This window comes from Parambassis ranga, unplaced genomic scaffold (genome assembly GCF_900634625.1).
Source record: "Parambassis ranga unplaced genomic scaffold, fParRan2.1 scaffold_76_arrow_ctg1, whole genome shotgun sequence".
NCBI lineage: Eukaryota > Metazoa > Chordata > Actinopteri > Ambassidae > Parambassis > Parambassis ranga.
In genome coordinates this window covers 176,357-200,184 of record NW_021144815.1, presented here as the reverse complement: position 1 = coordinate 200,184, position 23,828 = coordinate 176,357, and the positions used below count along the sequence as shown (strand labels likewise).

The following is a 23,828-nucleotide window of genomic DNA, read 5'->3' as shown; positions in this document are numbered from 1 at the left end:
TTCTTTTTGTAAACATCTGCTCAGCACTGCAGCGCAGCGCCTTCACGGCACCAGGGGCACGAGGACTTTCCCGGCGCGGTTTGCTTGGTTTAGCCCGGGGAGGGGGGATTAAGAGTGGGTGAACAGGTTGTAGCGGTGCGCAAGGTGGCGGTAAGGTCAGCGGGAGGATGCGTGGGTGAGCAGGAGAGCGTGGGCATTGTTGGACGGCAGCGCGCAGGGCAGAGCTGACAGAGAGCGTCTCTACATCTGCTCATCACAGCAACTGTCAGGGTTGCGTGTCAGTGCGGACACAGATGCAGAAAGCAGAGCAGGTATAGCAAAAGCGTCTTTTATTTTACGCCCGCAGGGCAAAAAAAACCCAAAATAAACAACAAACTAAGGGTCACACTAAGCGTGGCAAAAACGAAGTTCTAGCACAGATTCATAACAGTCAAAAAAAACCAAAGCAAGGCTTAGTCACCGGGAGATCACTGGAGTCAAGGCTGGCAAGGCACAGGCACAATCCCAAAGCGACGAGACGAACTAGCACCGAGTGCAGGGAGGACAGAGACTAAATACAAAAGGATCAGGGTGGACAATTGGACACAGGTGGGACACATGAGGGAGGAGCAGGTAATCACCGGGAGGAGGAGGGAGAACACAAGGAGGGGGAAGTCAAGACGCCTGCAACGAGAGGAGAGTCAGTGAACAACAAAACAGGAAATGCCAAAATAAAACAGGAAATAACACAGGCAAAACCAAAACACAAAACAAAAGCCCTGGCTCAAACCTGAAACCCTGACAGCAACACAACCACATGTCAGAGTCACAGCGTGACTACGCAAGCATGACACGCGTCAAGACACGCCGCAGCTGACGAGAAAGCAGCTCACGGCCACACTACTCCAGAAGCGCCCGATCTCGGAAGCTAAGCAGAGTCGGGCCTGGTTGGTTAGTACTTGGATGGGAGAGCGCCTGGGAGCACCGGGTGCTGTGAGCTTTTCTGTCTTTGGACAATTGAGGACTTTATGTTCCTTCCTGCCTTCGATCTGAGAATTCTGACGTCTGGTAACCACGGTAACCGCGGCTAACAAACAGCTAGGCGCGGTTACCACAATTACCTGGGCACATGCACCTTCCGCTTTTTGCTCTTTGATGGACAAAGAAAGCAAGACGTGCATAAAATACACCATAACTGATACCAAAGCAGGTGACAAAAACTACACAAGGCAGGCCACAAAAGTGGTTTACTGGCTACAACAGATGTTTAGTGGACACACACACGTGCGAGAAAAGAGGCAAAGTGTCTTTTCTTTTTGTAAACATCTGCTCAGCACTGCAGCGCAGCGCCTTCACGGCACCAGGGGCACGAGGACTTTCCCGGCGCGGTTTGCTTGGTTTAGCCCGGGGAGGGGGGATTAAGAGTGGGTGAACAGGTTGTAGCGGTGCGCAAGGTGGCGGTAAGGTCAGCGGGAGGATGCGTGGGTGAGCAGGAGAGCGTGGGCATTGTTGGACGGCAGCGCGCAGGGCAGAGCTGACAGAGAGCGTCTCTACATCTGCTCATCACAGCAACACAACCACATGTCAGAGTCACAGCGTGACTACGCAAGCATGACACGCGTCAAGACACGCCGCAGCTGACGAGAAAGCAGCTCACGGCCACACTACTCCAGAAGCGCCCGATCTCGGAAGCTAAGCAGAGTCGGGCCTGGTTGGTTAGTACTTGGATGGGAGAGCGCCTGGGAGCACCGGGTGCTGTGAGCTTTTCTGTCTTTGGACAATTGAGGACTTTATGTTCCTTCCTGCCTTTGATCTGAGAATTCTGACGTCTGGTAACCACGGCAACCGCGGCTAGCAAACAGTTAGGCGCGGTTACCACAATTACCTGGGCACATGCACCTTCCGTTTTTTGGTCTTTGATGGACAAAGAAAGCAAGACGTGCATAAAATCCACCATAATTGAGGACTTTATGTTCCTTCCTGTCCTTCGATCTGAGAATTCTGACGTCTGGTAACCACGGTAACCGCGGCTAACAAACAGCTAGGCGCGGTTACCACAATTACCTGGGCACATGCACCTTCCGCTTTTTGCTCTTTGATGGACAAAGAAAGCAAGACGTGCATAAAATACACCATAACTGATACCAAAGCAGGTGACAAAAACTACACAAGGCAGGCCACAAAAGTGGTTTACTGGCTACAAAGGCTACAACAGATGTTTAGTGGACACACACACGTGCGAGAAAAGAGGCAAAGTGTCTTTTCTTTTTGTAAACATCTGCTCAGCACTGCAGCGCAGCGCCTTCACGGCACCAGGGGCACGAGGACTTTCCCGGCGCGGTTTGCTTGGTTTAGCCCGGGGAGGGGGGATTAAGAGTGGGTGAACAGGTTGTAGCGGTGCGCAAGGTGGCGGTAAGGTCAGCGGGAGGATGCGTGGGTGAGCAGGAGAGCGTGGGCATTGTTGGACGGCAGCGCGCAGGGCAGAGCTGACAGAGAGCGTCTCTACATCTGCTCATCACAGCAACTGTCAGGGTTGCGTGTCAGTGCGGACACAGATGCAGAAAGCAGAGCAGGTATAGCAAAAGCGTCTTTTATTTTACGCCCGCAGGGCAAAAAAACCCAAAATAAACAACAAACTAAGGGTCACACTAAGCGTGGCAAAAACGAAGTTCTAGCACAGATTCATAACAGTCAAAAAAAACCAAAGCAAGGCTTAGTCACCGGGAGATCACTGGAGTCAAGGCTGGCAAGGCACAGGCACAATCCCAAAGCGACGAGACGAACTAGCACCGAGTGCAGGGAGGACAGAGACTAAATACAAAAGGATCAGGGTGGACAATTGGACACAGGTGGGACACATGAGGGAGGAGCAGGTAATCACCGGGAGGAGGAGGGAGAACACAAGGAGGGGGAAGTCAAGACGCCTGCAACGAGAGGAGAGTCAGTGAACAACAAAACAGGAAATGCCAAAATAAAACAGGAAATAACACAGGCAAAACCAAAACACAAAACAAAAGCCCTGGCTCAAACCTGAAACCCTGACAGCAACACAACCACATGTCAGAGTCACAGCGTGACTACGCAAGCATGACACGCGTCAAGACACGCCGCAGCTGACGAGAAAGCAGCTCACGGCCACACTACTCCAGAAGCGCCCGATCTCGGAAGCTAAGCAGAGTCGGGCCTGGTTGGTTAGTACTTGGATGGGAGAGCGCCTGGGAGCACCGGGTGCTGTGAGCTTTTCTGTCTTTGGACAATTGAGGACTTTATGTTCCTTCCTGCCTTCGATCTGAGAATTCTGACGTCTGGTAACCACGGTAACCGCGGCTAACAAACAGCTAGGCGCGGTTACCACAATTACCTGGGCACATGCACCTTCCGCTTTTTGCTCTTTGATGGACAAAGAAAGCAAGACGTGCATAAAATACACCATAACTGATACCAAAGCAGGTGACAAAAACTACACAAGGCAGGCCACAAAAGTGGTTTACTGGCTACAAAGGCTACAACAGATGTTTAGTGGACACACACACGTGCGAGAAAAGAGGCAAAGTGTCTTTTCTTTTTGTAAACATCTGCTCAGCACTGCAGCGCAGCGCCTTCACGGCACCAGGGGCACGAGGACTTTCCCGGCGCGGTTTGCTTGGTTTAGCCCGGGGAGGGGGGATTAAGAGTGGGTGAACAGGTTGTAGCGGTGCGCAAGGTGGCGGTAAGGTCAGCGGGAGGATGCGTGGGTGAGCAGGAGAGCGTGGGCATTGTTGGACGGCAGCGCGCAGGGCAGAGCTGACAGAGAGCGTCTCTACATCTGCTCATCACAGCAACACAACCACATGTCAGAGTCACAGCGTGACTACGCAAGCATGACACGCGTCAAGACACGCCGCAGCTGACGAGAAAGCAGCTCACGGCCACACTACTCCAGAAGCGCCCGATCTCGGAAGCTAAGCAGAGTCGGGCCTGGTTGGTTAGTACTTGGATGGGAGAGCGCCTGGGAGCACCGGGTGCTGTGAGCTTTTCTGTCTTTGGACAATTGAGGACTTTATGTTCCTTCCTGCCTTTGATCTGAGAATTCTGACGTCTGGTAACCACGGCAACCACGGCTAGCAAACAGTTAGGCGCGGTTACCACATGCACCTTCCGTTTTTTGGTCTTTGATGGACAAAGAAAGCAAGACGTGCATAAAATCCACCATAATTGAGGACTTTATGTTCCTTCCTGTCTTTGATCTGAGAATTCTGACGTCTGGTAACCACGGTAACCGCGGCTAACAAACAGCTAGGCGCGGTTACCACAATTACCTGGGCACATGCACCTTCCGCTTTTTGCTCTTTGATGGACAAAGAAAGCAAGACGTGCATAAAATACACCATAACTGATACCAAAGCAGGTGACAAAAACTACACAAGGCAGGCCACAAAAGTGGTTTACTGGCTACAACAGATGTTTAGTGGACACACACACGTGCGAGAAAAGAGGCAAAGTGTCTTTTCTTTTTGTAAACATCTGCTCAGCACTGCAGCGCAGCGCCTTCACGGCACCAGGTAAACACACACGCACACAGAGAGCTGCTTGTTCATTTTCATTAAACACGTTATGAGGGGAGAGCGCGAACGCAGTCCCCCACTACCAGAAATTATGCAGTCGAGATTCCCACATTTGGGGAATTCGCAGGGGTCAGCACAACCTAGAGTGCAATGGCTGAGCCTCGCCCTGGGTGACCCACCTTCTTGATCATGGTATCTCCCCTGCCAGGTAAGTATGAGTTGGGCACGTCACAAACAGGGGAGCCTTTCACACAGATGCCCCCCTGAACAATGGTACCTGACAATCTACAAACCATCAAAACCACACACACACAGCTCAGGCTGCATCTTCATAGACTGCCATTATAGAGTAACTAGGTTTTGGCACAAATGCCAGTCAAGATTAACTGTTTATTTGGAGCACACACCCTGCACTTTCCATCATACTTTAACATTCAGATTACCCCTACAAGTCTTTCTATCCTTACAAAAAAAAGACTAAAGAAATCTGCCAGCAAATCCAGGTGAAACAAAGCTGTATGACAATATCAAGACAGAAGACTATCTGATATACATGTGACATTCAGAGGAAGGAATATAACAGCAAATTGTTTTCTCCTCACAGTACAATCACTTCCTTTTTTTGTCTAAATCTTGCTTAGCCATCTGGCTTTTCTGCTGCTGCCACCTGCTGGTGCGGAGTGTGAACTACGCTTCATACACAATACAGTTCCACAACAGGGAAGATTTCTTGCAGGTCTGTCATGTTTATCATACTTCTTTGTACAGTAATGTACACATTTTGTTCCCTAAAAGGTTGCTTATTGTTCATTTCCTAATTTCTATTTTATTTATGAAGTATTTATATGTTTGCACACTGCCCCAGAGCTCATCCTGAAGCCACATCTCCCTTTCACACAGAAGCTCATTTTTCCTGGTCACTGAAGATGAGAGTTGGGTGCTTCGTGTTTCAAGGAGAGCAGCATCCACGCATGTCAAACTACTACGGTAAATCTTCTCCGTGTATTTTTCTACAGCAAAAGGAGGGGGTGCACCATTCCTGGAAGTACTGCAATACCAGGTTGATGCGTGGAGTGGACGGAGCAAGCCCCAATTCCATCTCCCTTGTCCAAAAAGCAATTTAATATATGGTCCCCGGGTAGGGGACGTATCAGATATTAAACTGATAAGAACAGATACTACACTTGATCTTAGCCAAAAGGCCGAGAAGCGATGCCACGCTGGGGCCAGAGGAAAGCGAGCCATGCACGGCGCCGTCTCTCTCACTGATGGTTCCGAAGACGAACAGCGACTCCGATTTTAGCTTTCAGCTAGAAACTGCCCTTCTACAACTTGACTAAAGGGCCCAACACAAATCAAAGTGAAAAACTAAATTATAATGCAGTCAGCAAATCTTTAATCCACACATGAGGCCTAGAGAAAAGAATAGGAGTGCAAATTTCATGCTGAACAAACCACTAGGAGTGCAAATTTCATGCTAAACAAACCACTGGAAGGTGCTGCGAGAGAGCACCAGGTAAACACACACGCACACAGAGAGCTGCTTGTTCATTTTCATTAAACACGTTATGAGGGGAGAGCGCGAACGCAGTCCCCCACTACCAGAAATTATGCAGTCGAGATTCCCACATTTGGGGAATTCGCAGGGGTCAGCACAACCTAGAGTGCAATGGCTGAGCCTCGCCCTGGGTGAACCACCTTCTTGATCATGGTATCTCCCCTGCCAGGTAAGTATGAGTTGGGCACGTCACAAACAGGGGAGCCTTTCACACAGATGCCCCCCTGAACAATGGTACCTGACAATCTACAAACCATCAAAACCACACACACACAGCTCAGGCTGCATCTTCATAGACTGCCATTATAGAGTAACTAGGTTTTGGCACAAATGCCAGTCAAGATTAACTGTTTATTTGGAGCACACACCCTGCACTTTCCATCATACTTTAACATTCAGATTACCCCTACAAGTCTTTCTATCCTTACAAAAAAAGACTAAAGAAATCTGCCAGCAAATCCAGGTGAAACAAAGCTGTATGACAATATCAAGACAGAAGACTATCTGATATACATGTGACATTCAGAGGAAGGAATATAACAGCAAATTGTTTTCTCCTCACAGTACAATCACTTCCTTTTTTTGTCTAAATCTTGCTTAGCCATCTGGCTTTTCTGCTGCTGCCACCTGCTGGTGCGGAGTGTGAACTACGCTTCATACACAATACAGTTCCATAACAGGGAAGATTTCTTGCAGGTCTGTCATGTTTATCATACTTCTTTGTACAGTAATGTACACATTTTGTTCCCTAAAAGGTTGCTTATTGTTCATTTCCTAATTTCTATTTTATTTATGAAGTATTTATATGTTTGCACACTCCCCCAGAGCTCATCCTGAAGCCACATCTCCCTTTCACACAGAAGCTCATTTTTCCTGGTCACTGAAGATGAGAGTTGGGTGCTTCGTGTTTCAAGGAGAGCAGCATCCACGCATGTCAAACTACTACGGTAAATCTTCTCCGTGTATTTTTCTACAGCAAAAGGAGGGGGTGCACCATTCCTGGAAGTACTGCAATACCAGGTTGATGCGTGGAGTGGACGGAGCAAGCCCCAATTCCATCTCCCTTGTCCAAAAAGCAATTTAATATATGGTCCCCGGGTAGGGGACGTATCAGATATTAAACTGATAAGAACAGATACTACACTTGATCTTAGCCAAAAGGCCGAGAAGCGATGCCACGCTGGGGCCAGAGGAAAGCGAGCCATGCACGGCGCCGTCTCTCTCACTGATGGTTCCGAAGACGAACAGCGACTCCGATTTTAGCTTTCAGCTAGAAACTGCCCTTCTACAACTTGACTAAAGGGCCCAACACAAATCAAAGTGAAAAACTAAATTATAATGCAGTCAGCAAATCTTTAATCCACACATGAGGCCTAGAGAAAAGAATAGGAGTGCAAATTTCATGCTGAACAAACCACTAGGAGTGCAAATTTCATGCTAAACAAACCACTGGAAGGTGCTGCGAGAGAGCACCAGGTAAACACACACGCACACAGAGAGCTGCTTGTTCATTTTCATTAAACACGTTATGAGGGGAGAGCGCGAACGCAGTCCCCCACTAGCAGAAATTATGCAGTCGAGATTCCCACATTTGGGGAATTCGCAGGGGTCAGCACAACCTAGAGTGCAATGGCTGAGCCTCGCCCTGGGTGAACCACCTTCTTGATCATGGTATCTCCCCTGCCAGGTAAGTATGAGTTGGGCACGTCACAAACAGGGGAGCCTTTCACACAGATGCCCCCCTGAACAATGGTACCTGACAATCTACAAACCATCAAAACCACACACACACAGCTCAGGCTGCATCTTCATAGACTGCCATTATAGAGTAACTAGGTTTTGGCACAAATGCCAGTCAAGATTAACTGTTTATTTGGAGCACACACCCTGCACTTTCCATCATACTTTAACATTCAGATTACCCCTACAAGTCTTTCTATCCTTACAAAAAAAGACTAAAGAAATCTGCCAGCAAATCCAGGTGAAACAAAGCTGTATGACAATATCAAGACAGAAGACTATCTGATATACATGTGACATTCAGAGGAAGGAATATAACAGCAAATTGTTTTCTCCTCACAGTACAATCACTTCCTTTTTTTGTCTAAATCTTGCTTAGCCATCTGGCTTTTCTGCTGCTGCCACCTGCTGGTGCGGAGTGTGAACTACGCTTCATACACAATACAGTTCCATAACAGGGAAGATTTCTTGCAGGTCTGTCATGTTTATCATACTTCTTTGTACAGTAATGTACACATTTTGTTCCCTAAAAGGTTGCTTATTGTTCATTTCCTAATTTCTATTTTATTTATGAAGTATTTATATGTTTGCACACGCCCCAGAGCTCATCCTGAAGCCACATCTCCCTTTCACACAGAAGCTCATTTTTCCTGGTCACTGAAGATGAGAGTTGGGTGCTTCGTGTTTCAAGGAGAGCAGCATCCACGCATGTCAAACTACTACGGTAAATCTTCTCCGTGTATTTTTCTACAGCAAAAGGAGGGGGTGCACCATTCCTGGAAGTACTGCAATACCAGGTTGATGCGTGGAGTGGACGGAGCAAGCCCCAATTCCATCTCCCTTGTCCAAAAAGCAATTTAATATATGGTCCCCGGGTAGGGGACGTATCAGATATTAAACTGATAAGAACAGATACTACACTTGATCTTAGCCAAAAGGCCGAGAAGCGATGCCACGCTGGGGCCAGAGGAAAGCGAGCCATGCACGGCGCCGTCTCTCTCACTGATGGTTCCGAAGACGAACAGCGACTCCGATTTTAGCTTTCAGCTAGAAACTGCCCTTCTACAACTTGACTAAAGGGCCCAACACAAATCAAAGTGAAAAACTAAATTATAATGCAGTCAGCAAATCTTTAATCCACACATGAGGCCTAGAGAAAAGAATAGGAGTGCAAATTTCATGCTGAACAAACCACTAGGAGTGCAAATTTCATGCTAAACAAACCACTGGAAGGTGCTGCGAGAGAGCACCAGGTAAACACACACGCACACAGAGAGCTGCTTGTTCATTTTCATTAAACACGTTATGAGGGGAGAGCGCGAACGCAGTCCCCCACTACCAGAAATTATGCAGTCGAGATTCCCACATTTGGGGAATTCGCAGGGGTCAGCACAACCTAGAGTGCAATGGCTGAGCCTCGCCCTGGGTGAACCACCTTCTTGATCATGGTATCTCCCCTGCCAGGTAAGTATGAGTTGGGCACGTCACAAACAGGGGAGCCTTTCACACAGATGCCCCCCTGAACAATGGTACCTGACAATCTACAAACCATCAAAACCACACACACACAGCTCAGGCTGCATCTTCATAGACTGCCATTATAGAGTAACTAGGTTTTGGCACAAATGCCAGTCAAGATTAACTGTTTATTTGGAGCACACACCCTGCACTTTCCATCATACTTTAACATTCAGATTACCCCTACAAGTCTTTCTATCCTTACAAAAAAAGACTAAAGAAATCTGCCAGCAAATCCAGGTGAAACAAAGCTGTATGACAATATCAAGACAGAAGACTATCTGATATACATGTGACATTCAGAGGAAGGAATATAACAGCAAATTGTTTTCTCCTCACAGTACAATCACTTCCTTTTTTTGTCTAAATCTTGCTTAGCCATCTGGCTTTTCTGCTGCTGCCACCTGCTGGTGCGGAGTGTGAACTACGCTTCATACACAATACAGTTCCATAACAGGGAAGATTTCTTGCAGGTCTGTCATGTTTATCATACTTCTTTGTACAGTAATGTACACATTTTGTTCCCTAAAAGGTTGCTTATTGTTCATTTCCTAATTTCTATTTTATTTATGAAGTATTTATATGTTTGCACACGCCCCAGAGCTCATCCTGAAGCCACATCTCCCTTTCACACAGAAGCTCATTTTTCCTGGTCACTGAAGATGAGAGTTGGGTGCTTCGTGTTTCAAGGAGAGCAGCATCCACGCATGTCAAACTACTACGGTAAATCTTCTCCGTGTATTTTTCTACAGCAAAAGGAGGGGGTGCACCATTCCTGGAAGTACTGCAATACCAGGTTGATGCGTGGAGTGGACGGAGCAAGCCCCAATTCCATCTCCCTTGTCCAAAAAGCAATTTAATATATGGTCCCCGGGTAGGGGACGTATCAGATATTAAACTGATAAGAACAGATACTACACTTGATCTTAGCCAAAAGGCCGAGAAGCGATGCCACGCTGGGGCCAGAGGAAAGCGAGCCATGCACGGCGCCGTCTCTCTCACTGATGGTTCCGAAGACGAACAGCGACTCCGATTTTAGCTTTCAGCTAGAAACTGCCCTTCTACAACTTGACTAAAGGGCCCAACACAAATCAAAGTGAAAAACTAAATTATAATGCAGTCAGCAAATCTTTAATCCACACATGAGGCCTAGAGAAAAGAATAGGAGTGCAAATTTCATGCTGAACAAACCACTAGGAGTGCAAATTTCATGCTAAACAAACCACTGGAAGGTGCTGCGAGAGAGCACCAGGTAAACACACACGCACACAGAGAGCTGCTTGTTCATTTTCATTAAACACGTTATGAGGGGAGAGCGCGAACGCAGTCCCCCACTACCAGAAATTATGCAGTCGAGATTCCCACATTTGGGGAATTCGCAGGGGTCAGCACAACCTAGAGTGCAATGGCTGAGCCTCGCCCTGGGTGAACCACCTTCTTGATCATGGTATCTCCCCTGCCAGGTAAGTATGAGTTGGGCACGTCACAAACAGGGGAGCCTTTCACACAGATGCCCCCCTGAACAATGGTACCTGACAATCTACAAACCATCAAAACCACACACACACAGCTCAGGCTGCATCTTCATAGACTGCCATTATAGAGTAACTAGGTTTTGGCACAAATGCCAGTCAAGATTAACTGTTTATTTGGAGCACACACCCTGCACTTTCCATCATACTTTAACATTCAGATTACCCCTACAAGTCTTTCTATCCTTACAAAAAAAAGACTAAAGAAATCTGCCAGCAAATCCAGGTGAAACAAAGCTGTATGACAATATCAAGACAGAAGACTATCTGATATACATGTGACATTCAGAGGAAGGAATATAACAGCAAATTGTTTTCTCCTCACAGTACAATCACTTCCTTTTTTTGTCTAAATCTTGCTTAGCCATCTGGCTTTTCTGCTGCTGCCACCTGCTGGTGCGGAGTGTGAACTACGCTTCATACACAATACAGTTCCATAACAGGGAAGATTTCTTGCAGGTCTGTCATGTTTATCATACTTCTTTGTACAGTAATGTACACATTTTGTTCCCTAAAAGGTTGCTTATTGTTCATTTCCTAATTTCTATTTTATTTATGAAGTATTTATATGTTTGCACACGCCCCAGAGCTCATCCTGAAGCCACATCTCCCTTTCACACAGAAGCTCATTTTTCCTGGTCACTGAAGATGAGAGTTGGGTGCTTCGTGTTTCAAGGAGAGCAGCATCCACGCATGTCAAACTACTACGGTAAATCTTCTCCGTGTATTTTTCTACAGCAAAAGGAGGGGGTGCACCATTCCTGGAAGTACTGCAATACCAGGTTGATGCGTGGAGTGGACGGAGCAAGCCCCAATTCCATCTCCCTTGTCCAAAAAGCAATTTAATATATGGTCCCCGGGTAGGGGACGTATCAGATATTAAACTGATAAGAACAGATACTACACTTGATCTTAGCCAAAAGGCCGAGAAGCGATGCCACGCTGGGGCCAGAGGAAAGCGAGCCATGCACGGCGCCGTCTCTCTCACTGATGGTTCCGAAGACGAACAGCGACTCCGATTTTAGCTTTCAGCTAGAAACTGCCCTTCTACAACTTGACTAAAGGGCCCAACACAAATCAAAGTGAAAAACTAAATTATAATGCAGTCAGCAAATCTTTAATCCACACATGAGGCCTAGAGAAAAGAATAGGAGTGCAAATTTCATGCTGAACAAACCACTAGGAGTGCAAATTTCATGCTAAACAAACCACTGGAAGGTGCTGCGAGAGAGCACCAGGTAAACACACACGCACACAGAGAGCTGCTTGTTCATTTTCATTAAACACGTTATGAGGGGAGAGCGCGAACGCAGTCCCCCACTACCAGAAATTATGCAGTCGAGATTCCCACATTTGGGGAATTCGCAGGGGTCAGCACAACCTAGAGTGCAATGGCTGAGCCTCGCCCTGGGTGAACCACCTTCTTGATCATGGTATCTCCCCTGCCAGGTAAGTATGAGTTGGGCACGTCACAAACAGGGGAGCCTTTCACACAGATGCCCCCCTGAACAATGGTACCTGACAATCTACAAACCATCAAAACCACACACACACAGCTCAGGCTGCATCTTCATAGACTGCCATTATAGAGTAACTAGGTTTTGGCACAAATGCCAGTCAAGATTAACTGTTTATTTGGAGCACACACCCTGCACTTTCCATCATACTTTAACATTCAGATTACCCCTACAAGTCTTTCTATCCTTACAAAAAAAGACTAAAGAAATCTGCCAGCAAATCCAGGTGAAACAAAGCTGTATGACAATATCAAGACAGAAGACTATCTGATATACATGTGACATTCAGAGGAAGGAATATAACAGCAAATTGTTTTCTCCTCACAGTACAATCACTTCCTTTTTTTGTCTAAATCTTGCTTAGCCATCTGGCTTTTCTGCTGCTGCCACCTGCTGGTGCGGAGTGTGAACTACGCTTCATACACAATACAGTTCCATAACAGGGAAGATTTCTTGCAGGTCTGTCATGTTTATCATACTTCTTTGTACAGTAATGTACACATTTTGTTCCCTAAAAGGTTGCTTATTGTTCATTTCCTAATTTCTATTTTATTTATGAAGTATTTATATGTTTGCACACGCCCCAGAGCTCATCCTGAAGCCACATCTCCCTTTCACACAGAAGCTCATTTTTCCTGGTCACTGAAGATGAGAGTTGGGTGCTTCGTGTTTCAAGGAGAGCAGCATCCACGCATGTCAAACTACTACGGTAAAACTTCTCCGTGTATTTTTCTACAGCAAAAGGAGGGGGTGCACCATTCCTGGAAGTACTGCAATACCAGGTTGATGCGTGGAGTGGACGGAGCAAGCCCCAATTCCATCTCCCTTGTCCAAAAAGCAATTTAATATATGGTCCCCGGGTAGGGGACGTATCAGATATTAAACTGATAAGAACAGATACTACACTTGATCTTAGCCAAAAGGCCGAGAAGCGATGCCACGCTGGGGCCAGAGGAAAGCGAGCCATGCACGGCGCCGTCTCTCTCACTGATGGTTCCGAAGACGAACAGCGACTCCGATTTTAGCTTTCAGCTAGAAACTGCCCTTCTACAACTTGACTAAAGGGCCCAACACAAATCAAAGTGAAAAACTAAATTATAATGCAGTCAGCAAATCTTTAATCCACACATGAGGCCTAGAGAAAAGAATAGGAGTGCAAATTTCATGCTGAACAAACCACTAGGAGTGCAAATTTCATGCTAAACAAACCACTGGAAGGTGCTGCGAGAGAGCACCAGGTAAACACACACGCACACAGAGAGCTGCTTGTTCATTTTCATTAAACACGTTATGAGGGGAGAGCGCGAACGCAGTCCCCCACTACCAGAAATTATGCAGTCGAGATTCCCACATTTGGGGAATTCGCAGGGGTCAGCACAACCTAGAGTGCAATGGCTGAGCCTCGCCCTGGGTGAACCACCTTCTTGATCATGGTATCTCCCCTGCCAGGTAAGTATGAGTTGGGCACGTCACAAACAGGGGAGCCTTTCACACAGATGCCCCCCTGAACAATGGTACCTGACAATCTACAAACCATCAAAACCACACACACACAGCTCAGGCTGCATCTTCATAGACTGCCATTATAGAGTAACTAGGTTTTGGCACAAATGCCAGTCAAGATTAACTGTTTATTTGGAGCACACACCCTGCACTTTCCATCATACTTTAACATTCAGATTACCCCTACAAGTCTTTCTATCCTTACAAAAAAAGACTAAAGAAATCTGCCAGCAAATCCAGGTGAAACAAAGCTGTATGACAATATCAAGACAGAAGACTATCTGATATACATGTGACATTCAGAGGAAGGAATATAACAGCAAATTGTTTTCTCCTCACAGTACAATCACTTCCTTTTTTTGTCTAAATCTTGCTTAGCCATCTGGCTTTTCTGCTGCTGCCACCTGCTGGTGCGGAGTGTGAACTACGCTTCATACACAATACAGTTCCATAACAGGGAAGATTTCTTGCAGGTCTGTCATGTTTATCATACTTCTTTGTACAGTAATGTACACATTTTGTTCCCTAAAAGGTTGCTTATTGTTCATTTCCTAATTTCTATTTTATTTATTAAGTATTTATATGTTTGCACACGCCCCAGAGCTCATCCTGAAGCCACATCTCCCTTTCACACAGAAGCTCATTTTTCCTGGTCACTGAAGATGAGAGTTGGGTGCTTCGTGTTTCAAGGAGAGCAGCATCCACGCATGTCAAACTACTACGGTAAAACTTCTCCGTGTATTTTTCTACAGCAAAAGGAGGGGGTGCACCATTCCTGGAAGTACTGCAATACCAGGTTGATGCGTGGAGTGGACGGAGCAAGCCCCAATTCCATCTCCCTTGTCCAAAAAGCAATTTAATATATGGTCCCCGGGTAGGGGACGTATCAGATATTAAACTGATAAGAACAGATACTACACTTGATCTTAGCCAAAAGGCCGAGAAGCGATGCCACGCTGGGGCCAGAGGAAAGCGAGCCATGCACGGCGCCGTCTCTCTCACTGATGGTTCCGAAGACGAACAGCGACTCCGATTTTAGCTTTCAGCTAGAAACTGCCCTTCTACAACTTGACTAAAGGGCCCAACACAAATCAAAGTGAAAAACTAAATTATAATGCAGTCAGCAAATCTTTAATCCACACATGAGGCCTAGAGAAAAGAATAGGAGTGCAAATTTCATGCTGAACAAACCACTAGGAGTGCAAATTTCATGCTAAACAAACCACTGGAAGGTGCTGCGAGAGAGCACCAGGTAAACACACACGCACACAGAGAGCTGCTTGTTCATTTTCATTAAACACGTTATGAGGGGAGAGCGCGAACGCAGTCCCCCACTACCAGAAATTATGCAGTCGAGATTCCCACATTTGGGGAATTCGCAGGGGTCAGCACAACCTAGAGTGCAATGGCTGAGCCTCGCCCTGGGTGAACCACCTTCTTGATCATGGTATCTCCCCTGCCAGGTAAGTATGAGTTGGGCACGTCACAAACAGGGGAGCCTTTCACACAGATGCCCCCCTGAACAATGGTACCTGACAATCTACAAACCATCAAAACCACACACACACAGCTCAGGCTGCATCTTCATAGACTGCCATTATAGAGTAACTAGGTTTTGGCACAAATGCCAGTCAAGATTAACTGTTTATTTGGAGCACACACCCTGCACTTTCCATCATACTTTAACATTCAGATTACCCCTACAAGTCTTTCTATCCTTACAAAAAAAGACTAAAGAAATCTGCCAGCAAATCCAGGTGAAACAAAGCTGTATGACAATATCAAGACAGAAGACTATCTGATATACATGTGACATTCAGAGGAAGGAATATAACAGCAAATTGTTTTCTCCTCACAGTACAATCACTTCCTTTTTTTGTCTAAATCTTGCTTAGCCATCTGGCTTTTCTGCTGCTGCCACCTGCTGGTGCGGAGTGTGAACTACGCTTCATACACAATACAGTTCCATAACAGGGAAGATTTCTTGCAGGTCTGTCATGTTTATCATACTTCTTTGTACAGTAATGTACACATTTTGTTCCCTAAAAGGTTGCTTATTGTTCATTTCCTAATTTCTATTTTATTTATGAAGTATTTATATGTTTGCACATGCCCCAGAGCTCATCCTGAAGCCACATCTCCCTTTCACACAGAAGCTCATCTTTCCTGGTCACTGAAGATGAGAGTTGGGTGCTTCGTGTTTCAAGGAGAGCAGCATCCACGCATGTCAAACTACTACGGTAAATCTTCTCCGTGTATTTTTCTACAGCAAAAGGAGGGGGTGCACCATTCCTGGAAGTACTGCAATACCAGGTTGATGCGTGGAGTGGACGGAGCAAGCCCCAATTCCATCTCCCTTGTCCAAAAAGCAATTTAATATATGGTCCCCGGGTAGGGGACGTATCAGATATTAAACTGATAAGAACAGATACTACACTTGATCTTAGCCAAAAGGCCGAGAAGCGATGCCACGCTGGGGCCAGAGGAAAGCGAGCCATGCACGGCGCCGTCTCTCTCACTGATGGTTCCGAAGACGAACAGCGACTCCGATTTTAGCTTTCAGCTAGAAACTGCCCTTCTACAACTTGACTAAAGGGCCCAACACAAATCAAAGTGAAAACCTAAATTATAATGCAGTCAGCAAATCTTTAATCCACACATGAGGCCTAGAGAAAAGAATAGGAGTGCAAATTTCATGCTGAACAAACCACTGGAAGGTGCTGAGAGAGAGCACCAGGTAAACACTCACATCCTTGTTCATTTTCATTAAATTCAGCTGCTGCCACCTGCTGGTGTGGAGTGTGAACAACTTTTTCAAACAACCAGGAGAAACAGGAGGCCATTATCGAGCACATCATCAAAAGGAACCTGTGCATGTCAGCCATACTGGGGTGGAGGCAGAGGCACACAACTAGACACAGTTTAACTCTGAAAGTGTTGAAATTACACTTTCGGAGTTGAAATCAACTTAAAATCAACTCCTTAACCTTTAACTATGAAATTTCAACTGTCCAATTTTGCTGTGTATAGAGCAGACGGACTACTGCAAAACATATTATTGTATTGCTCTGTTGTATGTAGTATTTGGTTCACACTGAAATGTGCTTACTGGACACTGATGGACATATAAAATATTGTTAAGTATATTGACTTCTGTCACCTAGCTGATACTCATTTCGACTTTTAATTCTTCTCATTAGACCTGTGGATATGCATCGCCTTTGTCTGGCACAGAAAAAAGGACGGGCCAATCAGCTTCCGGGAAGAGACTGATTTACATTTTAAGCACATTCTAAGAGCACCGTGACTTAGAGGTTCCGGTGACAGAGAAGCTGTACATAAACACACCTGTACGAAGGTACAAATGTGTTATTTCGGTAGCACATATACTAAAATTGGAACGATACAGAGAAGATTAGCATGGCCCCTGCGCAAGGATGACACGCAAATTCGTGAAGCGTTCCTCATTTTTTACATTTTTTAATTTTTTTTTTATAAAGAATTTCAGTTTTCTGATGTAGCTACGACTACTACTGCACCTACAGATTCTGTCAACACTCCGTTGACTGGAAACTTAAAAATACTAACTACTGGAGAGGCCTGGGTGTGGAGCTTCTCACAGACAAGAGACAGACACCACTGATCTCCACACAAAGAGGCTGTCAATCATGTATTTCAATGGCGATGTCTCTGGTCAGATTCAGAATTCCTTTATCTATCCTTGTTCATTGTTTTCTCCTTACTTGCTTAGTTCAAGAGTTGAGGAGCTAGGTCAGAATGACCAGGCTTGTCCTCGGTTGAACTGGCTATGTGCTTAAAAACAAGTCAGTTGATAGGAAACAGATGTGGAAGCACACACAATGCCAGAATTAGTTGCCTAATTTAGACACACACCTTCACCCACACACACACAGACAGGCTTGACTATAAAAGATCTTCAGTTTGAGGTTCGGGGGATTTTATCTGAATTGGCTGGCTGATACGTGTCAACAATTGATCTGAACAAAATCCTGCTGAAGGCTGACTTCTGGCTCTTGAATTTTTGTTCGATTCAAATTGACAATAGTCTGTCATGTATATCACACTTCTTTGTACAGTAATGTACACATTTTGTTCCCTAAAAGGTTGCTTATTGTTCATTTCCTGATTTCTATTTTATTTATGAAGTATTTATATGTTTGCACACGCCCCAGAGCTCATCCTGAAGCCACATCTCCCTTTCACACAGAAGCTCATTTTTCCTGGTCACTGAAGATGAGAGTTGGGTGCTTCGTGTTTCAAGGAGAGCAGCATCCACGCATGTCAAACTACTACGGTAAATCTTCTCCGTGTATTTTTCTACAGCAAAAGGAGGGGGTGCACCATTCCTGGAAGTACTGCAATACCAGGTTGATGCGTGGAGTGGACGGAGCAAGCCCCTATTCCATCTCCCTTGTCCAAAAAGCAATTTAATATATGGTCCCCGGGTAGGGGACGTATCAGATATCAAACTGATAAGAACAGATACTACACTTGATCTTAGCCAAAAGGCCGAGAAGCGATGCCACGCTGGGGCCAGAGGAAAGCGAGCCATGCACGGCGCCGTCTCTCTCACTGATGGTTCCGAAGACGAACAGCGACTCCGATTTTAGCTTTCAGCTAGAAACTGCCCTTCTACAACTTGACTAAAGGGCCCAACACAAATCAAAGTGAAAAACTAAATTATAATGCAGTCAGCAAATCTTTAATCCACACATGAGGCCTAGAGAAAAGAATAGGAGTGCAAATTTCATGCTGAACAAACCACTAGGAGTGCAAATTTCATGCTAAACAAACCACTGGAAGGTGCTGCGAGAGAGCACCAGGTAAACACACACGCACACAGAGAGCTGCTTGTTCATTTTCATTAAACACGTTATGAGGGGAGAGCGCGAACGCAGTCCCCCACTACCAGAAATTATGCAGTCGAGATTCCCACATTTGGGGAATTCGCAGGGGTCAGCACAACCTAGAGTGCAATGGCTGAGCCTCGCCCTGGGTGAACCACCTTCTTGATCATGGTATCTCCCCTGCCAGGTAAGTATGAGTTGGGCACGTCACAAACAGGGGAGCCTTTCACACAGATGCCCCCCTGAACAATGGTACCTGACAATCTACAAACCATCAAAACCACACACACACAGCTCAGGCTGCATCTTCATAGACTGCCATTATAGAGTAACTAGGTTTTGGCACAAATGCCAGTCAAGATTAACTGTTTATTTGGAGCACACACCCTGCACTTTCCATCATACTTTAACATTCAGATTACCCCTACAAGTCTTTCTATCCTTACAAAAAAAGACTAAAGAAATCTGCCAGCAAATCCAGGTGAAACAAAGCTGTATGACAATATCAAGACAGAAGACTATCTGATATACATGTGACATTCAGAGGAAGGAATATAACAGCAAATTGTTTTCTCCTCACAGTACAATCACTTCCTTTTTTTGTCTAAATCTTGCTTAGCCATCTGGCTTTTCTGCTGCTGCCACCTGCTGGTGCGGAGTGTGAACTACGCTTCATACACAATACAGTTCCACAACAGGGAAGATTTCTTGCAGGTCTGTCATGTTTATCATACTTCTTTGTACAGTAATGTACACATTTTGTTCCCTAAAAGGTTGCTTATTGTTCATTTCCTAATTTCTATTTTATTTATGAAGTATTTATATGTTTGCACATGCCCCAGAGCTCATCCTGAAGCCACATCTCCCTTTCACACAGAAGCTCATCTTTCCTGGTCACTGAAGATGAGAGTTGGGTGCTTCGTGTTTCAAGGAGAGCAGCATCCACGCATGTCAAACTACTACGGTAAATCTTCTCCGTGTATTTTTCTACAGCAAAAGGAGGGGGTGCACCATTCCTGGAAGTACTGCAATACCAGGTTGATGCGTGGAGTGGACGGAGCAAGCCCCAATTCCATCTCCCTTGTCCAAAAAGCAATTTAATATATGGTCCCCGGGTAGGGGACGTATCAGATATTAAACTGATAAGAACAGATACTACACTTGATCTTAGCCAAAAGGCCGAGAAGCGATGCCACGCTGGGGCCAGAGGAAAGCGAGCCATGCACGGCGCCGTCTCTCTCACTGATGGTTCCGAAGACGAACAGCGACTCCGATTTTAGCTTTCAGCTAGAAACTGCCCTTCTACAACTTGACTAAAGGGCCCAACACAAATCAAAGTGAAAAACTAAATTATAATGCAGTCAGCAAATCTTTAATCCACACATGAGGCCTAGAGAAAAGAATAGGAGTGCAAATTTCATGCTGAACAAACCACTAGGAGTGCAAATTTCATGCTAAACAAACCACTGGAAGGTGCTGCGAGAGAGCACCAGGTAAACACACACGCACACAGAGAGCTGCTTGTTCATTTTCATTAAACACGTTATGAGGGGAGAGCGCGAACGCAGTCCCCCACTACCAGAAATTATGCAGTCGAGATTCCCACATTTGGGGAATTCGCAGGGGTCAGCACAACCTAGAGTGCAATGGCTGAGCCTCGCCCTGGGTGAACCACCTTCTTGATCATGGTATCTCCCCTGCCAGGTAAGTATGAGTTGGGCACGTCACAAACAGGGGAGCCTTTCACACAGATGCCCCCCTGAACAATGGTACCTGACAATCTACAAACCATCAAAACCACACACACACAGCTCAGGCTGCATCTTCATAGACTGCCATTATAGAGTAACTAGGTTTTGGCACAAATGCCAGTCAAGATTAACTGTTTATTTGGAGCACACACCCTGCACTTTCCATCATACTTTAACATTCAGATTACCCCTACAAGTCTTTCTATCCTTACAAAAAAAGACTAAAGAAATCTGCCAGCAAATCCAGGTGAAACAAAGCTGTATGACAATATCAAGACAGAAGACTATCTGATATACATGTGACATTCAGAGGAAGGAATATAACAGCAAATTGTTTTCTCCTCACAGTACAATCACTTCCTTTTTTTGTCTAAATCTTGCTTAGCCATCTGGCTTTTCTGCTGCTGCCACCTGCTGGTGCGGAGTGTGAACTACGCTTCATACACAATACAGTTCCACAACAGGGAAGATTTCTTGCAGGTCTGTCATGTTTATCATACTTCTTTGTACAGTAATGTACACATTTTGTTCCCTAAAAGGTTGCTTATTGTTCATTTCCTAATTTCTATTTTATTTATGAAGTATTTATATGTTTGCACACGCCCCAGAGCTCATCCTGAAGCCACATCTCCCTTTCACACAGAAGCTCATTTTTCCTGGTCACTGAAGATGAGAGTTGGGTGCTTCGTGTTTCAAGGAGAGCAGCATCCACGCATGTCAAACTACTACGGTAAATCTTCTCCGTGTATTTTTCTACAGCAAAAGGAGGGGGTGCACCATTCCTGGAAGTACTGCAATACCAGGTTGATGCGTGGAGTGGACGGAGCAAGCCCCAATTCCACCTCCCTTGTCCAAAAAGCAATTTAATATATGGTCCCCGGGTAGGGGACGTATCAGATATTAAACTGATAAGAACAGATACTACACTTGATCTTAGCCAAAAGGCCGAGAAGCGATGCCACGCTGGGGCCAGAGGAAAGCGAGCCATGCACGGCGCCGTCTCTCTCACTGATGGTTCCGAAGACGAACAGCGACTCCGATTTTAGCTTTCAGCTAGAAACTGCCCTTCTACAACTTGACTAAAGGGCCCAACACAAATCAAAGTGAAAAACTAAATTATAATGCAGTCAGCAAATCTTTAATCCACACATGAGGCCTAGAGAAAAGAATAGGAGTGCAAATTTCATGTTGAACAAACCACTAGGAGTGCAAATTTCATGCTAAACAAACCACTGGAAGGTGCTGCGAGAGAGCACCAGGTAAACACACACGCACACAGAGAGCTGCTTGTTCATTTTCATTAAACGCGTTATGAGGGGAGAGCGCGAACGCAGTCCCCCACTACCAGAAATTATGCAGTCGAGATTCCCACATTTGGGGAATTCGCAGGGGTCAGCACAACCTAGAGTGCAATGGCTGAGCCTCGCCCTGGGTGAACCACCTTCTTGATCATGGTATCTCCCCTGCCAGGTAAGTATGAGTTGGGCACGTCACAAACAGGGGAGCCTTTCACACAGATGCCCCCCTGAACAATGGTACCTGACAATCTACAAACCATCAAAACCACACACACACAGCTCAGGCTGCATCTTCATAGACTGCCATTATAGAGTAACTAGGTTTTGGCACAAATGCCAGTCAAGATTAACTGTTTATTTGGAGCACACACCCTGCACTTTCCATCATACTTTAACATTCAGATTACCCCTACAAGTCTTTCTATCCTTACAAAAAAAGACTAAAGAAATCTGCCAGCAAATCCAGGTGAAACAAAGCTGTATGACAATATCAAGACAGAAGACTATCTGATATACATGTGACATTCAGAGGAAGGAATATAACAGCAAATTGTTTTCTCCTCACAGTACAATCACTTCCTTTTTTTGTCTAAATCTTGCTTAGCCATCTGGCTTTTCTGCTGCTGCCACCTGCTGGTGCGGAGTGTGAACTACGCTTCATACACAATACAGTTCCATAACAGGGAAGATTTCTTGCAGGTCTGTCATGTTTATCATACTTCTTTGTACAGTAATGTACACATTTTGTTCCCTAAAAGGTTGCTTATTGTTCATTTCCTAATTTCTATTTTATTTATTAAGTATTTATATGTTTGCACACGCCCCAGAGCTCATCCTGAAGCCACATCTCCCTTTCACACAGAAGCTCATTTTTCCTGGTCACTGAAGATGAGAGTTGGGTGCTTCGTGTTTCAAGGAGAGCAGCATCCACGCATGTCAAACTACTACGGTAAATCTTCTCCGTGTATTTTTCTACAGCAAAAGGAGGGGGTGCACCATTCCTGGAAGTACTGCAATACCAGGTTGATGCGTGGAGTGGACAGAGCAAGCCCCTATTCCATCTCCCTTGTCCAAAAAGCAATTTAATATATGGTCCCCGGGTAGGGGACGTATCAGATATTAAACTGATAAGAACAGATACTACACTTGATCTTAGCCAAAAGGCCGAGAAGCGATGCCACGCTGGGGCCAGAGGAAAGCGAGCCATGCACGGCGCCGTCTCTCTCACTGATGGTTCCGAAGACGAACAGCGACTCCGATTTTAGCTTTCAGCTAGAAACTGCCCTTCTACAACTTGACTAAAGGGCCCAACACAAATCAAAGTGAAAAACTAAATTATAATGCAGTCAGCAAATCTTTAATCCACACATGAGGCCTAGAGAAAAGAATAGGAGTGCAAATTTCATGCTGAACAAACCACTAGGAGTGCAAATTTCATGCTAAACAAACCACTGGAAGGTGCTGCGAGAGAGCACCAGGTAAACACACACGCACACAGAGAGCTGCTTGTTCATTTTCATTAAACACGTTATGAGGGGAGAGCGCGAACGCAGTCCCCACTACCAGAAATTATGCAGTCGAGATTCCCACATTTGGGGAATTCGCAGGGGTCAGCACAACCTAGAGTGCAATGGCTGAGCCTCGCCCTGGGTGAACCACCTTCTTGATCATGGTATCTCCCCTGCCAGGTAAGTATGAGTTGGGCACGTCACAAACAGGGGAGCCTTTCACACAGATGCCCCCCTGAACAATGGTACCTGACAATCTACAAACCATCAAAACCACACACACACAGCTCAGGCTGCATCTTCATAGACTGCCATTATAGAGTAACTAGGTTTTGGCACAAATGCCAGTCAAGATTAACTGTTTATTTGGAGCACACACCCTGCACTTTCCATCATACTTTAACATTCAGATTACCCCTACAAGTCTTTCTATCCTTACAAAAAAAGACTAAAGAAATCTGCCAGCAAATCCAGGTGAAACAAAGCTGTATGACAATATCAAGACAGAAGAC

At 45.6% G+C, this 23,828-nt stretch overlaps 25 non-coding genes across 25 annotated transcripts; 1 reads left to right on the top strand and 24 right to left on the bottom strand.

Annotated features, from left to right (window-relative positions):
* Positions 1-4,574: 4,574 nt before the first annotated feature.
* LOC114431410 (U1 spliceosomal RNA) lies at positions 4,575-4,739 on the bottom strand. Its single transcript, XR_003670102.1, has one exon. It is a non-coding gene; the product is annotated as a U1 spliceosomal RNA (small nuclear RNA).
* Positions 4,740-5,546: 807 nt separating this feature from the next.
* On the bottom strand, positions 5,547-5,737 carry LOC114431428 (U2 spliceosomal RNA). Its single transcript, XR_003670119.1, has one exon. It is a non-coding gene; the product is annotated as a U2 spliceosomal RNA (small nuclear RNA).
* A 356-nt stretch (positions 5,738-6,093) lies between these two features.
* LOC114431406 (U1 spliceosomal RNA) lies at positions 6,094-6,258 on the bottom strand. Its single transcript, XR_003670098.1, has one exon. It is a non-coding gene; the product is annotated as a U1 spliceosomal RNA (small nuclear RNA).
* Positions 6,259-7,064: 806 nt separating this feature from the next.
* On the bottom strand, positions 7,065-7,255 carry LOC114431426 (U2 spliceosomal RNA). Its single transcript, XR_003670117.1, has one exon. It is a non-coding gene; the product is annotated as a U2 spliceosomal RNA (small nuclear RNA).
* Positions 7,256-7,611: 356 nt separating this feature from the next.
* On the bottom strand, positions 7,612-7,776 carry LOC114431407 (U1 spliceosomal RNA). Its single transcript, XR_003670099.1, has one exon. It is a non-coding gene; the product is annotated as a U1 spliceosomal RNA (small nuclear RNA).
* An 805-nt stretch (positions 7,777-8,581) lies between these two features.
* LOC114431425 (U2 spliceosomal RNA) lies at positions 8,582-8,772 on the bottom strand. The gene has a single exon (XR_003670116.1). It is a non-coding gene; the product is annotated as a U2 spliceosomal RNA (small nuclear RNA).
* A 356-nt stretch (positions 8,773-9,128) lies between these two features.
* Positions 9,129-9,293, bottom strand: LOC114431404 (U1 spliceosomal RNA). Its single transcript, XR_003670097.1, has one exon. It is a non-coding gene; the product is annotated as a U1 spliceosomal RNA (small nuclear RNA).
* Positions 9,294-10,098: 805 nt separating this feature from the next.
* LOC114431424 (U2 spliceosomal RNA) lies at positions 10,099-10,289 on the bottom strand. Its single transcript, XR_003670115.1, has one exon. It is a non-coding gene; the product is annotated as a U2 spliceosomal RNA (small nuclear RNA).
* Positions 10,290-10,645: 356 nt separating this feature from the next.
* LOC114431402 (U1 spliceosomal RNA) lies at positions 10,646-10,810 on the bottom strand. Its single transcript, XR_003670095.1, has one exon. It is a non-coding gene; the product is annotated as a U1 spliceosomal RNA (small nuclear RNA).
* Positions 10,811-11,616: 806 nt separating this feature from the next.
* LOC114431423 (U2 spliceosomal RNA) lies at positions 11,617-11,807 on the bottom strand. Its single transcript, XR_003670114.1, has one exon. It is a non-coding gene; the product is annotated as a U2 spliceosomal RNA (small nuclear RNA).
* A 356-nt stretch (positions 11,808-12,163) lies between these two features.
* Positions 12,164-12,328, bottom strand: LOC114431401 (U1 spliceosomal RNA). The gene has a single exon (XR_003670094.1). It is a non-coding gene; the product is annotated as a U1 spliceosomal RNA (small nuclear RNA).
* Positions 12,329-13,133: 805 nt separating this feature from the next.
* Positions 13,134-13,324, bottom strand: LOC114431422 (U2 spliceosomal RNA). The gene has a single exon (XR_003670113.1). It is a non-coding gene; the product is annotated as a U2 spliceosomal RNA (small nuclear RNA).
* Positions 13,325-13,680: 356 nt separating this feature from the next.
* LOC114431400 (U1 spliceosomal RNA) lies at positions 13,681-13,845 on the bottom strand. Its single transcript, XR_003670093.1, has one exon. It is a non-coding gene; the product is annotated as a U1 spliceosomal RNA (small nuclear RNA).
* Positions 13,846-14,650: 805 nt separating this feature from the next.
* Positions 14,651-14,841, bottom strand: LOC114431420 (U2 spliceosomal RNA). The gene has a single exon (XR_003670112.1). It is a non-coding gene; the product is annotated as a U2 spliceosomal RNA (small nuclear RNA).
* Positions 14,842-15,197: 356 nt separating this feature from the next.
* LOC114431399 (U1 spliceosomal RNA) lies at positions 15,198-15,362 on the bottom strand. The gene has a single exon (XR_003670092.1). It is a non-coding gene; the product is annotated as a U1 spliceosomal RNA (small nuclear RNA).
* Positions 15,363-16,167: 805 nt separating this feature from the next.
* On the bottom strand, positions 16,168-16,358 carry LOC114431419 (U2 spliceosomal RNA). The gene has a single exon (XR_003670111.1). It is a non-coding gene; the product is annotated as a U2 spliceosomal RNA (small nuclear RNA).
* An 899-nt stretch (positions 16,359-17,257) lies between these two features.
* LOC114431442 (U6 spliceosomal RNA) lies at positions 17,258-17,363 on the top strand. The gene has a single exon (XR_003670131.1). It is a non-coding gene; the product is annotated as a U6 spliceosomal RNA (small nuclear RNA).
* Positions 17,364-18,242: 879 nt separating this feature from the next.
* On the bottom strand, positions 18,243-18,433 carry LOC114431430 (U2 spliceosomal RNA). Its single transcript, XR_003670121.1, has one exon. It is a non-coding gene; the product is annotated as a U2 spliceosomal RNA (small nuclear RNA).
* A 356-nt stretch (positions 18,434-18,789) lies between these two features.
* On the bottom strand, positions 18,790-18,954 carry LOC114431398 (U1 spliceosomal RNA). Its single transcript, XR_003670091.1, has one exon. It is a non-coding gene; the product is annotated as a U1 spliceosomal RNA (small nuclear RNA).
* An 805-nt stretch (positions 18,955-19,759) lies between these two features.
* LOC114431418 (U2 spliceosomal RNA) lies at positions 19,760-19,950 on the bottom strand. Its single transcript, XR_003670110.1, has one exon. It is a non-coding gene; the product is annotated as a U2 spliceosomal RNA (small nuclear RNA).
* Positions 19,951-20,306: 356 nt separating this feature from the next.
* LOC114431397 (U1 spliceosomal RNA) lies at positions 20,307-20,471 on the bottom strand. Its single transcript, XR_003670090.1, has one exon. It is a non-coding gene; the product is annotated as a U1 spliceosomal RNA (small nuclear RNA).
* Positions 20,472-21,276: 805 nt separating this feature from the next.
* LOC114431429 (U2 spliceosomal RNA) lies at positions 21,277-21,467 on the bottom strand. Its single transcript, XR_003670120.1, has one exon. It is a non-coding gene; the product is annotated as a U2 spliceosomal RNA (small nuclear RNA).
* Positions 21,468-21,823: 356 nt separating this feature from the next.
* LOC114431396 (U1 spliceosomal RNA) lies at positions 21,824-21,988 on the bottom strand. Its single transcript, XR_003670089.1, has one exon. It is a non-coding gene; the product is annotated as a U1 spliceosomal RNA (small nuclear RNA).
* An 805-nt stretch (positions 21,989-22,793) lies between these two features.
* Positions 22,794-22,984, bottom strand: LOC114431431 (U2 spliceosomal RNA). The gene has a single exon (XR_003670122.1). It is a non-coding gene; the product is annotated as a U2 spliceosomal RNA (small nuclear RNA).
* A 357-nt stretch (positions 22,985-23,341) lies between these two features.
* On the bottom strand, positions 23,342-23,504 carry LOC114431412 (U1 spliceosomal RNA). The gene has a single exon (XR_003670104.1). It is a non-coding gene; the product is annotated as a U1 spliceosomal RNA (small nuclear RNA).
* Positions 23,505-23,828: the final 324 nt, after the last annotated feature.